This window comes from Sapajus apella, unplaced genomic scaffold (genome assembly GCF_009761245.1).
Source record: "Sapajus apella isolate SASKATOON/1434 unplaced genomic scaffold, GSC_monkey_1.0 scaffold5, whole genome shotgun sequence".
NCBI lineage: Eukaryota > Metazoa > Chordata > Mammalia > Primates > Cebidae > Sapajus > Sapajus apella.
Window position 1 is genome coordinate 45880767 of NW_022436945.1, and position 13923 is coordinate 45894689.

The window sequence follows — 13923 nt, forward strand, 5'->3', positions numbered from 1 at the left end:
TGTGAATATTGGGAGTGCTTTGCAATTGCTTACTTTTATCTGGGAAATAATTTTAAAAGATTGAAGAGTTAAATGTGATAATTTAAAGCTTCTTGGTTTTAGTGTTCAGAAAAATTGAACTTACACATATTCTGAAATTACTTTTTTCATAAAACTTGTACTCATATCATTTCCGCTTTTCCTCATGTCAACAAGATAAAAGTATTTTTTTTTCCTCTCCTTTAAAAGAGACAATTTGTTACTATGGTTAGCTGAAAAAAAAAAGCAGAATCTTAGAAATTCAAATTTACTGTGTGATAAGTCTTTTATAATGAATAATATCTGTTTGTGTTTCCTCTTGTTAAATTAAGCATGTAAATAATTATTAAAAGTTTGGCACAAAATTTATTGATATATATTCTCACAATCCTTATGTCTATAATGTCACAAAGGAAAAAACAATGTCCTACCTGCCGTGAACTTACACAGATTGGAAAAGAGGATTTGGAAATTGCACAAGGAAAGTTGGGCAGCAGTGTCAACAAAATTAAGCAGTTGTAAAAAAAAAAAAAAGTCAAAATCTATTTGTGTAAGCCAATGAAATACTTTTATTCTGATGAACAAAGTCTGCACTACCCTTTCGATTAGCAAAGTAACTGATTATTTGTCATAAAAAGCATTCAAAATTCAAAATGAAGACATTGATATTTAAGTGAGTTGTTTCCCATGATACCTTCTGGATTCAAATAGAATAAAGGGAAATATTGTTATGCTCTACCTTACCTTAACCATTAATATCAAGATACATTTGTTCATATTGATTTTTTCCCTTTACTTAAAGCATAGGCAGGAGGAATCCCAGGTGTATCAAGATTTGCCATCTTTTTCTCCAGTATTTCATGACTTTCTGGCTATTAAGTAGATAGAATGATATCCAATGTTCACACAACTCTCAACTCACACTTGCAAGCTGGCATATACACCAATCCTTAGAGAGTCTACAAATGAAATGATGTGAAGTTCATCTTCACTAACCGCTCAGTCCTGGTAAGATAACTCCAGGTTCTGTTGCCAAAACAAATGAAAGAAAAACTTTGTCTCAGAAATATCTTACAGTGTGTTAAATAAAGTAGTAAGCTATAACAAAGAAATAAAAAAAAAAAAAAAGTTTGGATCCTTTACATAAGGAAGAAAATGAAATAAGTTTTAGGATTCAAAAGAGTCTCATGTATTCTCTCAGAAGCTTCAGTAATGCAACATTTACTGTTTCTTTTTTTATTATATTCCACGTTTTTCAGGGACAGGTTTATGTCTTGAGGGGACAAGGCTTAGCAGCTGCATGTCATAGCAATCAGACTGAATTTACAACACATTAAAATGCCAGAATCTACATATGTTTATTACAGTACTGTTCACAATAGCAAAGACTTGGAACTAACTCAAAAGTCCCATCAATGATAGACTGGATAAAGAAAATGTGGCATATATAAACCATGGAATACTATGCAGCCATAAAAAAGGATGAATTCATGTCTTTTGCAGGGACAGGTATGAAGCTGGACACTGTAATTCTCAGCAGACTAACCCAGGATTAGAAAACCAAACACCACATGTTCTCACTCATACGTGGGAGTTGAACAATAAGAACACCTGGACACAGGGAGTGGGACATCACACACTGGGGTCTGTCAGGGAGTCGGGGGTATGGAGAAGGGATAGCATTAGGAGAAATACCTAACGTAGATGGCGGGTTGATAGGTACAGAAAACCACCAAGGCATGTATATACCTATGTAACAAACCTGCACATTCTGCACATGTATCCCAGAACTTAAAGTATAATAATAATAAAAAAAGAAAAAAAAATTACTAGTCAATTTTTTGTAACTCCTCAAATCACACTTTCCTCTTAAAATATGTGAAAATCAATATTTTATATTAAAAAAATGCCAGAATCCGGAAAGTGAAGAGAGAGAATGGATGTTCAAATAATGAAATTAGTATTTCAGTAGGCCAGAATCTTAGTATGAGAATGAAAAAGGAATGACAGAAGAAACTAATGAGTTAATCAGCAGAGGAATTAGAGCAAGATAGCAGAATAGAAGACTCTACCAATTATTTCCCCCACAAAGACACCAATTTAACAATACTCTACATATAAAAACACCTTCATAAGAACCAAAATTAGAAGAGAACTGATGCTACCTGGTTTTAACTTCGTATCGCTGAAAGAGGCAGTGAAGAGGTAGAAAAAAATCATCTTGAATTGTTAGTGCTACTCTCTGCCTTGCTCTGCTGGCAGAGAGCATTTTATTGCACTTCAGGAGAAGGAAAACAGTAATTGTGTAGAATTGAACTCAAGGCAGAAAGAAAAACTAGACCAAATTCAGCTGACCCACACCCACAGTGAGAGCATTTGAACCAACACCAGCCAGAGAGGAGTCACAAATCCCAGTGGTTAGAACTTGAGTTTCCTAAGCCTCACCACTGAAAGCTGAAGTGTTCTGGGGTTCTAAATAAACTTGAAAGGCATTCTTGTCCACAAAACCGCAACACCTAAATGAGTCCTAGTGTTGAATAGGGCCCAGAGACAGTGGACTATAGGGTCAAGTGACCTACTGAGACACCAGCCAGGATAGCTAAGGGAGTGTTGGCATCACTCCTGCCCTAGCCCCAGGCTGCACATCTCACAATTCCAAAAGAAACCTCTTCCTTCTGCTTGAGAAGAAGAGAGGGAAGAGTGGGAAGTATTGTATCTTGCTTCTTAGATACCAGCTCAGTCACAGCTGGAAAGGACAGCAGTCAGAGTACTAAGGTCCTCTTTTCAGGCCCTAGTTCCCCGATGATATTACTAGACACATTCTGAGCTAGAAGAGAACCCACTACCTTGAAAGAAAAGGACCCAATGCTGGCAGCATTTATTGCCTTTTAAATAAAGAGCATTTAAGTCCAAGTTAACAAGCAGCATTACCCAGGTAGTATTCAAGGGTTTTGAGTGAGACTCTGAGACGTACTAACTTCAGGTGAGTCTCAGCACATTTACAGCTGTGGTGGGTATGGAAGAAGGTCTCTTCTGCTTGAGAAAAGCGGTGGGTGACTTACTCACAGCTGGTATCATACTCAATATGGATAAACTGAAAGCCTTGCTTCTAAGATCTAGAAGATGACAATGATGCCCCCTTTCACCACTATGATTCAACATGGTACTGGAAGTCTAACCTAGAGAAATCAGAAAAGAGGAAGAAATAAAAGCATCTAAATTAGAATGGAAGAAGCCAAATTATTCTTGCTTTCAAAAGATATGATGTTATATTTGGAAAATCCTGAGGACTCCACAAATATATTAGAATGAATAAACCAATTCAGTAAAAACACAGGATAAAAAATCAGTAGCAATTCTATATGCTGACAGTGAACAATATGAAAAATAAATAAAAAAAAGTAATCCCACAAATAAAATTAAATCTAGGAATTAAATTGTCCAAAAAGTGAACAATTTCTATAATGTAAACTATGAAACACTGATGAAAGAACTTGAAGAGGACACCAAAAATAAAAATATATTTGTTTTTTGTTTCAGAAGAATCAATATTGTTAAAATGCCCATACCACCCAAAGCAATTTACAGATTCAATGTAATTCCTATCACAGTACCAGTAACATTCTTCACAGAAATAGAAAAAAATCCTAAAATGTATACAGAACCACAAATGACCCAGAATAGCCAAAGATATCCTAAGCTAAAAGAAAATAACAGGAGGAATCACATTACCTGACTTCAAATTAAACTACAGGGCTATAGTAAGCAAAACAGAATAGTATTAGCACAAAAAGAGACACACAGATCAATGGAATAGAATACAGAACTCAGAAGCAAATCTGTACATCTATAGGAGACCCTTTTCAATAAAGGTGCCAAGAACATACACTGAGAAAAAGATGATCTCTTCAATAAATGGTGCCGAGAAAACTGGATATCCATATGCAGAAAAATGTAACTAAATCCCTATCTTGGCATACAAAAACTCAACTCAAAATGGGTTAAAGTCTTAAGTCTGAAACCTCAAACTAGCAGAAGAAAACATTGTGAGAAATCTTCAGGACATCAGTCTGGCCAACATTTGTTGAGCAATAGCTCACAAGCGAAGGCAACCAAAACAAAACTGGATGAATGAGAACACATCAAGTTAAAAAGCTCCTGCACAGCAAAGGATGAAAGCAAAAGTGAAGAGGCAAACCAAATAATGGAAGAAAATATTTGCAAAGTACTCATGTGACAAAAGATTAATAGCCAGAATGTATAAGAAGTTAAAACAGCTCTATAAGAAAAGAAATCGAATAATCCCATCAAAAATGGGCAAAAGATTTAAATACACATTTTTCAGAAGAAGACAAATGGCAAATAAGCATATGAAAAAGTTTTTTTTTTATGTTTTTTTTAATGTTTTTTTTCCATTTATTTATTTTATTGCATTTTAGGTTTTGGGGTACATGTGAAGAACATGCAAAATTGTTGCACAGGTACACACGTGGCAGTGTGATTTGCTGCCCTCCTCCCCATCACCTACATCTGGCATCTCTCCCGTTGCTATCTCTCCCCAGCTCCCCACCCCCCACCGTCCCTCCCCTATTTCCCCTCAACTGACCCCAGTGTGTAGTGCTCCCCTCCCTGTGTCCACGTGTTCTCATTGTTCAACACCTGCCTATGAGTGAGAACATGCGGTGTTTGATCTTCTGCTCTTCTGTCAGTTTGCTGAGAATGATGGTTTCCAGGTTCATCCATGTCCCTACAAAGGACCCAGACTCATCGTTTTTGATGGCTGCATAATATTCCACGGTGTATATGTGCCACATTTTCCCTATCCAGTGCATCATCGATGGGCATTTGTGTTGGTTCCAGGTCTTTGCTATTGTAAACAGTGCTGCAATGAACATTTGTGTGCACGTGTCCTTATAGTAGAATGATTTGTAATACTTTGGATATATACCCAGTAATGGGATTGCTGGGTCAAATGGAATTTCTATTTCTAGGTCCTTGAGGAGTCACCACACTGTCTTCCACAATGGTTGAACTAATTTACACTCCCACCAACAGTGCAAAAGTGTTCCTATTTCTCCACATCCTCTCCAGCATCTGTTGTCTCCAGATATTTTAATGATCGCCATTCTAACTGGCATGAGATGGTATCTCAATGTTGTTTTGATTTGCATTTCTCTGATTACCAGTGATGATGAGCATTTTTTCATATGGTTGTTGACCTCATGAATGTCTTCTTTTGTAAAGTCTCTGTTCGTATCCTTTGCCCACTTTTGAATGTGCTTCTTAGGTTTTTTTTCTTGTAAATGAAAATGTTTTAAACATCATTGATCATCAGAGAAATGCAAATCAAAACTAAATTGGGATATTATCTGACTACAGTTAAAATGGCTTATATCCAGGACAGGCAATAACAAATACTGATAAGAATGTGAAGAAAACAGAACCCTCGTATACTGCTGGTAGAAATGTCAATTTCTACAAGCACTATCATGAACAGTTTTCAGCTTCCTCTAAACCTAAACATTAGCTCCCATTTGATCCAGCAATCCTACTCTGTATACATCCAAAAGAAAGTAAAACAGCATATCAAAAAACTATCTGTACTCCTATGTTGGCTGCAGCACTGTTTATAACAGCTAAAATTTGGAAGCAATGTAAGTATCAATCAACAAATGAGGGAAGAAAGAAAATGTGTACTTATACCCAATGGAGTACTATTCAGCCATTAAAAAAATGCAGTTCCTCATTCACTCAAGCCACATTATAGTGCTCAGTAGCCACATGTGGCTCGTGGTTACTGTATTGGGCAGCACAAATAAGTAACATTTTTATCATCACACAAAGCTATATTGGACAACACTCGTCTCGTGCTCTGTAGAGCTAACCACACTAACTTCTAGCCTGGATTCACTTAAGAAATAAGAGTCTTGAGAGGAGAGATTATGGTAAGAAATTAACTCCTTGGAAACCCTAACCAAATAATCTTTCAAATAAATGCTGTTCCTCCAAATCATGATGTCATAAATATGTTTTCAAAATGAAACAAAGTATAAACATCTATGGTTGACACAGTTGAACATAATTAGCAATTTTCACTGAGATAAAATCAACACTCCAAACATAAAGAAAATACACACATATTTTTTTTTCCCATTTATTTATTTTATTGCATTTTACATTTTGGGGTACATGTGAAGAACATGCAAAATTGTTGCATAGGAACACACGTGGCAGTGTGATTTGCTGCCTTCCTCCCCATCACCTACATCTGGCATTTCTCCCCTTGCTATCTCTCCCCAGCTTCCCACCCCCCACCCTCCCTTCCCTATTTCCCCCCAACTGACCCCAGTGTGTAGTGCTCCCCTCCCTGTGTCCATGTGTTCTCATTGTTCAACACCCGCCTATGAGTGAGAACATGCGGTGTTTGATCCTCTGCTCTTCTGTCAGTTTGCTGAGAATGATGGTTTCCAGGTTCATCCATGTCCCTACAAAGGACCCAAACTCATCGTTTCTGATGGCTGCATAATATTCCATGGATACACACATATTTTCTGTTCAGTGCCTATTAAGAATTCAGTGATCAAAAGTAATTGCTTATTAATTTTATAACCAGAGGTAGTGATAAGGGTCAAAAAGTCAACAGGGTTTGATAGAACTGTAAAAATGAGTTTTTCAAAGATATTCCAAGAGATATTTGAAATCATTGAAAAAAACAGAGTTCACTGAAAAGCTGCACAGTAGGCCATCAATTTCAGCAGGAAATAAGTAAGTCACATACTGTAGTTGATATATAGGTTGAATTTTTTATTTTTATATAATGTCATCCTTTAATAAACAATACATAAATTTTTTTGTTTAAAACTTTCATTCAATTAAATAAATTTAAGTGTGCTTTATTAAATAAAGAACAAACAAAATTCAGAATCTGTGGCATCTTCATAAATCTGGCTTGGAAAGTGAATTTCAGGGAAATCTTCTTCCCCTAACCTACCCCAACCTCCCTTTCTATTTATATCTCATAACTGCCCCTAAAATCAATACCTGTCCCCCACCAAAAAAAGCCCATGGCCAGACAGATTCACAACTGAATTCTACCACATGTACAAAGAAGGCCTAATACAATTTCTGCTGAAACTATTTCAAAAAAACTGAAGTGAGAGACTCTTCCCAGTCATCTTGTGAGGACAGTATCATCCTGGTACCAAAACCTGGAATAGACACAACAAAGAAAGAAAACTTCAGGCCAGTATCCTTCATAAACATTGATGCAAAAATCCCCAACAAAATACTTGCAAACCAAATCCAACAGCTCATCGAAAAGTTAATCCGTCATGATCAAGAAGGCTTCATTCCCAGAATACAAGATTGGTTCAACATACACAATCAATAAATGTTTTTCATCACATAAACAGAACTAAAGACAAAAACCATGTAACTATATCAGATGCAGAATAGGCTATCAATAAAATTCAACAATGTTTGATGTTAAAAACTCTCAATAAAATAGGTATTGAAGGAATATGCCTCAAAATAATAATAGACATTTGTAACAAACCCACAGCTCACATAATACTGAATGGGTAAAAGCTGGAAGCATTACCGTTGAAAACTGGCACAAGACAAAGATACCCTCTCTGATTAAATATAGTACGAGAAGTCCTAGACAGAGCAATCAGGCAAGAGTAAGAAATAAAGGGCATCTGGTGGGGAGGATCCAAGATGGCTGAATAGAAACAGCTCTGGAGTGCAGTTCCTAGCAAGAACAACGCAGAGGGTGAATGCTCACCACATTTCCAAATGAGTTTTCACTGCCTACAGAGCAGGAGATTCCTAGGCTGAAAAGCGCCACAAGTTTTCAGCACAGCTGATGCTGCTGGTTGGTGCACAGAAAATCATACAAATTCCTGGCCTCTGTCCCTGGAATGTCTGGGAGACAGATCTGCCCATTCAACTGAAAGGGAGGGGACTGAGACAGGGAGCCAGGTGATCTGGCTCGGCAGGTACCACCCCCAAAAAACAAGCAATCTGAAACGTTCTGGATTGAGAGTTTTGCAACAAGCACAGCTGGACCCAGGACAGTCCAACTCAGTGGGGTAAAGGGTGTCTGCCACTACCGAGGCAGTCCGCCAATACCGAGGCAGTTCACACAGCAGCTGGGCAGAGCCTGTGGCAGCTCAGCAATACCTCTGCTGGCAGACTGTGACTAGACTACTCCATGCAGGGCAGGGTATCTGTGGAAAAAGGAAACAGCACATCAGGAACTTATAAATAAAGCCGACTTTCCTAGGTCAGAGTACCTGGGAAAAGAGGCGGTTATGAGTTCTGCTGCAGCAGACTTAAAGGTACCTGCCCAGCAGCTCTGCATGGTACAACGGAGCTCCCAGCACAGCACTTGAGTGCCTATAAGGGACAGACTGTGTCCTCAAGCAGCTCCCGACTCCCGTATATCCAAAGAGACACCTCATAAAGGAGAGTTTAGGCCGACATCAGGCAGGTACCCTTCTGGGATGAAGAAAACAGAAGAAGACTGGCGAGCTGGGAGCGGTGGCTCACGCCAATAATCCCAGCACTTTGGGAGGCAGAGGTGGGTGGATCACAAGGTCAAGAGATCGAGACCATACTGATCAACATAGTGAAACCCCATCTCTACTAAAAATACAAAAAATTAGCCAGGCATGGTAGTGCACACCTGTAGTCCCAACAACTCAGGAGGCTGAGGCAGAATTGCTTGAACCCAGGAGGTGGAGGTTGCAGCAGTGAGCCGAGATTTCACCATTGCACTCCAGGCTGGCTAACAAGAGCAAAACTCCATCTCAAAAAAAAAAAAAAAAAAAAAAATAGAGGAAGGAGAAGAAACTGACAGCAACCCTTACTTTTCTGTAGTCCCCAAGGGTGATCCCCAGGTAAGAGGGGTCTGGAATGGGCCTCCAGCATTCCTGCAGAGAGGCCTGACTGTTAGAAGGAAAACTAAGAAACAGAAAGAAATAGCTCAACATCAACAAAAAGGATGTCCACTCAGAGACCACATACAAAAGTCACTAACTACAAAGACCACGGGTAGATAAAGCTACTAAAATGGGAAGAAACCAGCGCAAAAAGGATGAAAACACTGAAAACCAGAATGCCTCTCCTCCTCCAAGGGATCATAACTCCTCACAAGCTAGGGATCAAAGACAGATGGAGAATTAATCTGATGAATTGACAGAAACAGGCTTCAGAAGGCGGGTAATACAAACTTCTCAGAGCTGAAAGAACATGTTCTAACCCAATGCAAAGAAAATAAGAACCTTGAAAAAAGGTTACATGAGACGCTAACTAGAATAAGCAGCATAGAGAAGAATATAAACTACCCGATGGAGCTGAAAAACACAGCACGAGAACTTTGAGAAACATACACAAGTTTCATAGCTGAATCAACCAAACAGGAGAAAGGGTATCAGAAATTGAAGATCAACTCAATGAAATAAAACAAGAAGGTAAGAATAGAGAAAAAAGAGTGAAAAGAAATGAACAAAACCTCCAAGAAATATGGGATTATGTGAAAAGACCTAATCTATGTTTGATAGAGGTGTACCTGAATGTGAAGGAGAGAATGAATCCAAGCTGGAAAACACTCTTCAGGGTATTATCCAGGAGAACTTCCCCAACTTAGCAAGGCAGGCCAACATTCAAGTCCAGAAAACACACAGAACACCACAAAAATATTCCTCAAGAAGAGCAACCCCAAGGCACATAATTGTCAGATTCACCAGGGTTGAAATGAAGCAAAAAATGCTAAGGGCAGCCAGAGAGAAAGGTCGGGTTACCCACAAAGGTAGACCATCAGACTCACAGCAGATGTCTCAGCAGAAATCCTACAAACCAGAAGAGAGTGGGGGCCAATATTCAACATCCTTAAAGAAAAGAACTTTCAACCTAGAATTTCACAACCAGCCAACATAAGTTTCATAAGCAAAGGAAAAAATAAAATCCTTTACAGATAAGCAATTTGAGAGATTTCATCACCACCAGGCCTGCCTTACAAGAACTCCTGAAAGAAGCACTAAACAAGGAAAGGAACAACCAGTACCAGCCACTCCAAAAACATACCAAATGGTAAAGGCCATAGACACAATGAAGAAAATGCATCAACTAACAAGAAAAACATCCAGCTATCATCAAAATGGCAGGATCAAATTCATGTATAACAGTATTAACCTTAAATTTAAATGGGCTAAATGCCCCAATCAAAAGACACAGGCTGGCAAATTGGATAAAAAGTCAAAACCCATTGGTGTGCTGTATTCAGGAAACCCATCTCACATGCAAGGACACACATAGGCTAAAAATAAAGGGATGGAGGAGGATTTATCAAGCAAATGGAGGGCAAAAAAAAAGGAGGAGTTGCAACCCCAATCTCTGATGAAATGGACTTTAAACCAACAATGATCAAAAGAGACAAAGAAGGTCATTACATGGTGGTAAAAGGATCAATGCATCAGGAAGAACTATTAATCCTAAATATATAGGTACCCAGTACAGGAGCTCCCATGTACATAAAGCAAGTTCTTAACGACCTGCAAAGAGACGTAGAGTCCCATTCAGTAATAGTGGGAGACTTTAACACTACACTGTCAATATTAGACAGATCAACGAGACAGAAAATTAACAAGGATATCCAGGACTTGAACTCAGATCTGGACCAAGCAGATCTAATAGACATCTACAGAACTCTCCACCCAAAATCCACAGAATGTACATTCTTCTCAGCACCACAATACACCTACTCTAAAATTGACCACAGAATTGGAAGTAAATCACTCCTCAGCAAATGCAAAAGAACAGAAATCGTAACATACAGTCTCTGAGACCACAGTGCAATCAAATTAGAACTCACTATTAAGAAACTCAGAACCACACAACTCCATGGAAACTGAACAACGTGCTCCTGAGTGTTGACTGGATAAACAATGAAATGAAGGAAGAAATAAAGATGTTCTTTGAAACCAATGAGAAAGGAAACACACATATCAGAATCTCTGGGACACATTTAAAGCAGTGTATAGAAAGAAATGTATAGCAATAAATGCCCATAGGAGAAGCAAGGAAAGCTCTAAAAGTGACACCCTATCATCAAAATTGAAAGAGCTAGAGGAGCAAGAACAAAAAAAATTCCAAAGCTAGAAGAAGATAAAAAATAACTAAAATCAGAGCAGAACTAAAGGCGATAGAGACACAAAATACTCTTCAAAAAATTAATAAATCCAGGAGCTGGTTTTTTGAAAAGATCAACAAAATAGAGAGTAATAGCCAGATTAATAAAAAAGAAAAGAGAAAAGAATCAAATAGATGCAATAAAAAACGAAAAAGGGGATATCACCACTGATTCCACAGAAATGCAAACTGCCATCGAGATTGCTACAAAAAACTCTATGGACATAAACCAGTAAACCTGGAAAAAATGGACAAATTCCTGGAAACTTGCACCCTCCCAAACCTAAAACAGGAAGAAATTGAAATCCTGAATAGACCAATAACAAGGGCTGAAGTTGAGGCAGCAATTAATAGCCTACCAACCATAAAAGCCCAGGTCCAGACTGGTTCACAGCTGAATTCTACCAGATGGACCAAGAGGAGAAGATACCATTCCTTCTGAAACTATTCCAAACAACCCAAAAAGATGGAATCCTTCCCAAATCATTTTATGAGACCAACGTCATCCTGATACCAAAACCTGACAGAGACTCAACAAAAAAGAAAACTTCAGGCCAATATCCACAATGTACATTCATGCAAAAATCTTTAATAAAATACTGGCAAACCGATTGCAACAGTACATCAAAAAGCTTATTCATCACAATCAAATAGGCTTCATCCCTGGGATGCAAGGGTGGTTCAACATACGCAAACCTATAAACATAATCCACCACATAAACAGAACCAAAGACAAAAACCACATGATTATATCAATAGATGTAGAGAAGGCCTTCGAGAAAAATTCAATATCCCTTTATGCTAAAAACTCTCAATAAACTCGGTATTGATGGAATGTATCTCAAAATAATAAAAGCTATTTATGACAAACCTACAGCCAATATCATACTGAATGGGCAAAAAGTGGAAGTATTCCCTTTTAAATACAGCACTAGATAAGGATGCCCTCTATCACCACTCCTATTCAATATACTATTGGAAGGTCTAACCAGAGCAATTAGGGAAGAAAAAAAAAATAAAGGGTATTCAGTTAGGAAAGGAGGAAGTCAAATTGTCTCTATTTGGAGATAACATGATTGTATTTAGAAGACACTATCATCTCAGCCCAAAATCTCCTTAAACTGATAAACAACTTCAGCAAAGCCTCAGGATTCAAAATCAGTGTGCAGAAATAACCAGCATTTCTATCCACCAATAACAATAGCAGAGAGCCAAATCATGAGCGAACTTTCATTCACAATTGCTACAAAGGGAATAAAATACCTAGGAATACACCTAACAAAGGATATAAAGGACCTCTTCAAGGAGAACTACAAACCACTGCTCAAGGGAATAAGAGAGGACACAAACAAATGGGAAACATTCCATGCTCACGGTTAGGAAGAATCAATACGGTGAAAATGGCCATACTGCCCAAAGTAATTTATAGATTCTATGCTATCCCCATCAAGCTACCAATGACCTTCTTCACAGAACTGGAAAAAAAAAAACACCTTAAAATTCATTTGGAACCAAAAGAGAGCCTGCATAGCCAAGACAATCCTAGGCAAAAAGAACAAAGCCGGATACATTATGCTACCTAATTTCAAACTGTACTACAAGGCTGCAGTAATTAAAGCAGCATGGTCTCGGTACCAAAACAGAGCTATAGACCAATGGAACAGAACAGGGGGCTTGGAGACAATGTCACACATCTACAACCATCTGATCTTTGACAAATCTGACAAAAACAAGGAATGGGGAAAGGATTCCCTATTTAATAAATGGTGTTTGGAAAACTGGCTAGCCATGTGCAGAAAACAGAAACTGGACCCCTTCTTGACACATTACACTAAAATTAACTCCAGATGGATTAAAGACTTAAACATAAGCGCTAACACCATAAAAATCCTAGAAGAAAACCTAGGCAAAACCATTCAGGACATAGGCATAGGCAAGGACTTCATGACTAAAACACCAAAAGCCTTGGCAACAAAACCCAAAATAGACAAATGGGATCTAATTTAACCTCAGAGCTTCTGTACAGCAAAAGAAACAATCATTAGAGTGAATCGGCAACCAACAGAATGGGAAAAAACTTTTGCAATCTACCCATCTGACAAAGGGCTAATAATCCAGAATCTACAAAGAACTAAAACAGGCTTACAAGAAAAAAACAAACAAACCTCTCCAATAGTGGGTGAAGGATATGAACAGGCACTTTCCAGAAGAAGGCATATATGAAGCCAATGAACTTATGAAAAAATGGTCATCATCACTGATTATTAGAGAAATGCAAATCAAAATCATATTGAGATACCACCTTATGCCAGTTAGAATGGCAATCATTAAAAAATCTGGAGACAACAGATGCTGGAGGGGATGTGGAGAAATATGAACACTTTTACACTGCTGGTGGGAGTGTAAACTAGTTCAACCACTGTGGAAGACAGGGTGAAGATTCCTCAAGGACCTAAAAATAGAAATTCTATTTGACCCAGCAATCCCATTACTGGGTATAGTACCCAAAATATTATAAATCCTTCTACTATAAAGACACATGCACACGTATGTTCATAGCAGCACTGTTTACAATAGCAAAGACATGGAATCCACCCAAATGCCCATCTACAATAGACTAGACAAGGAAGATGTGGCACATATACACCATGGAATACTATACAGCCATATAAACGATGAGCTCTTTTCCTTTGTAGGGACATGGATGAATCT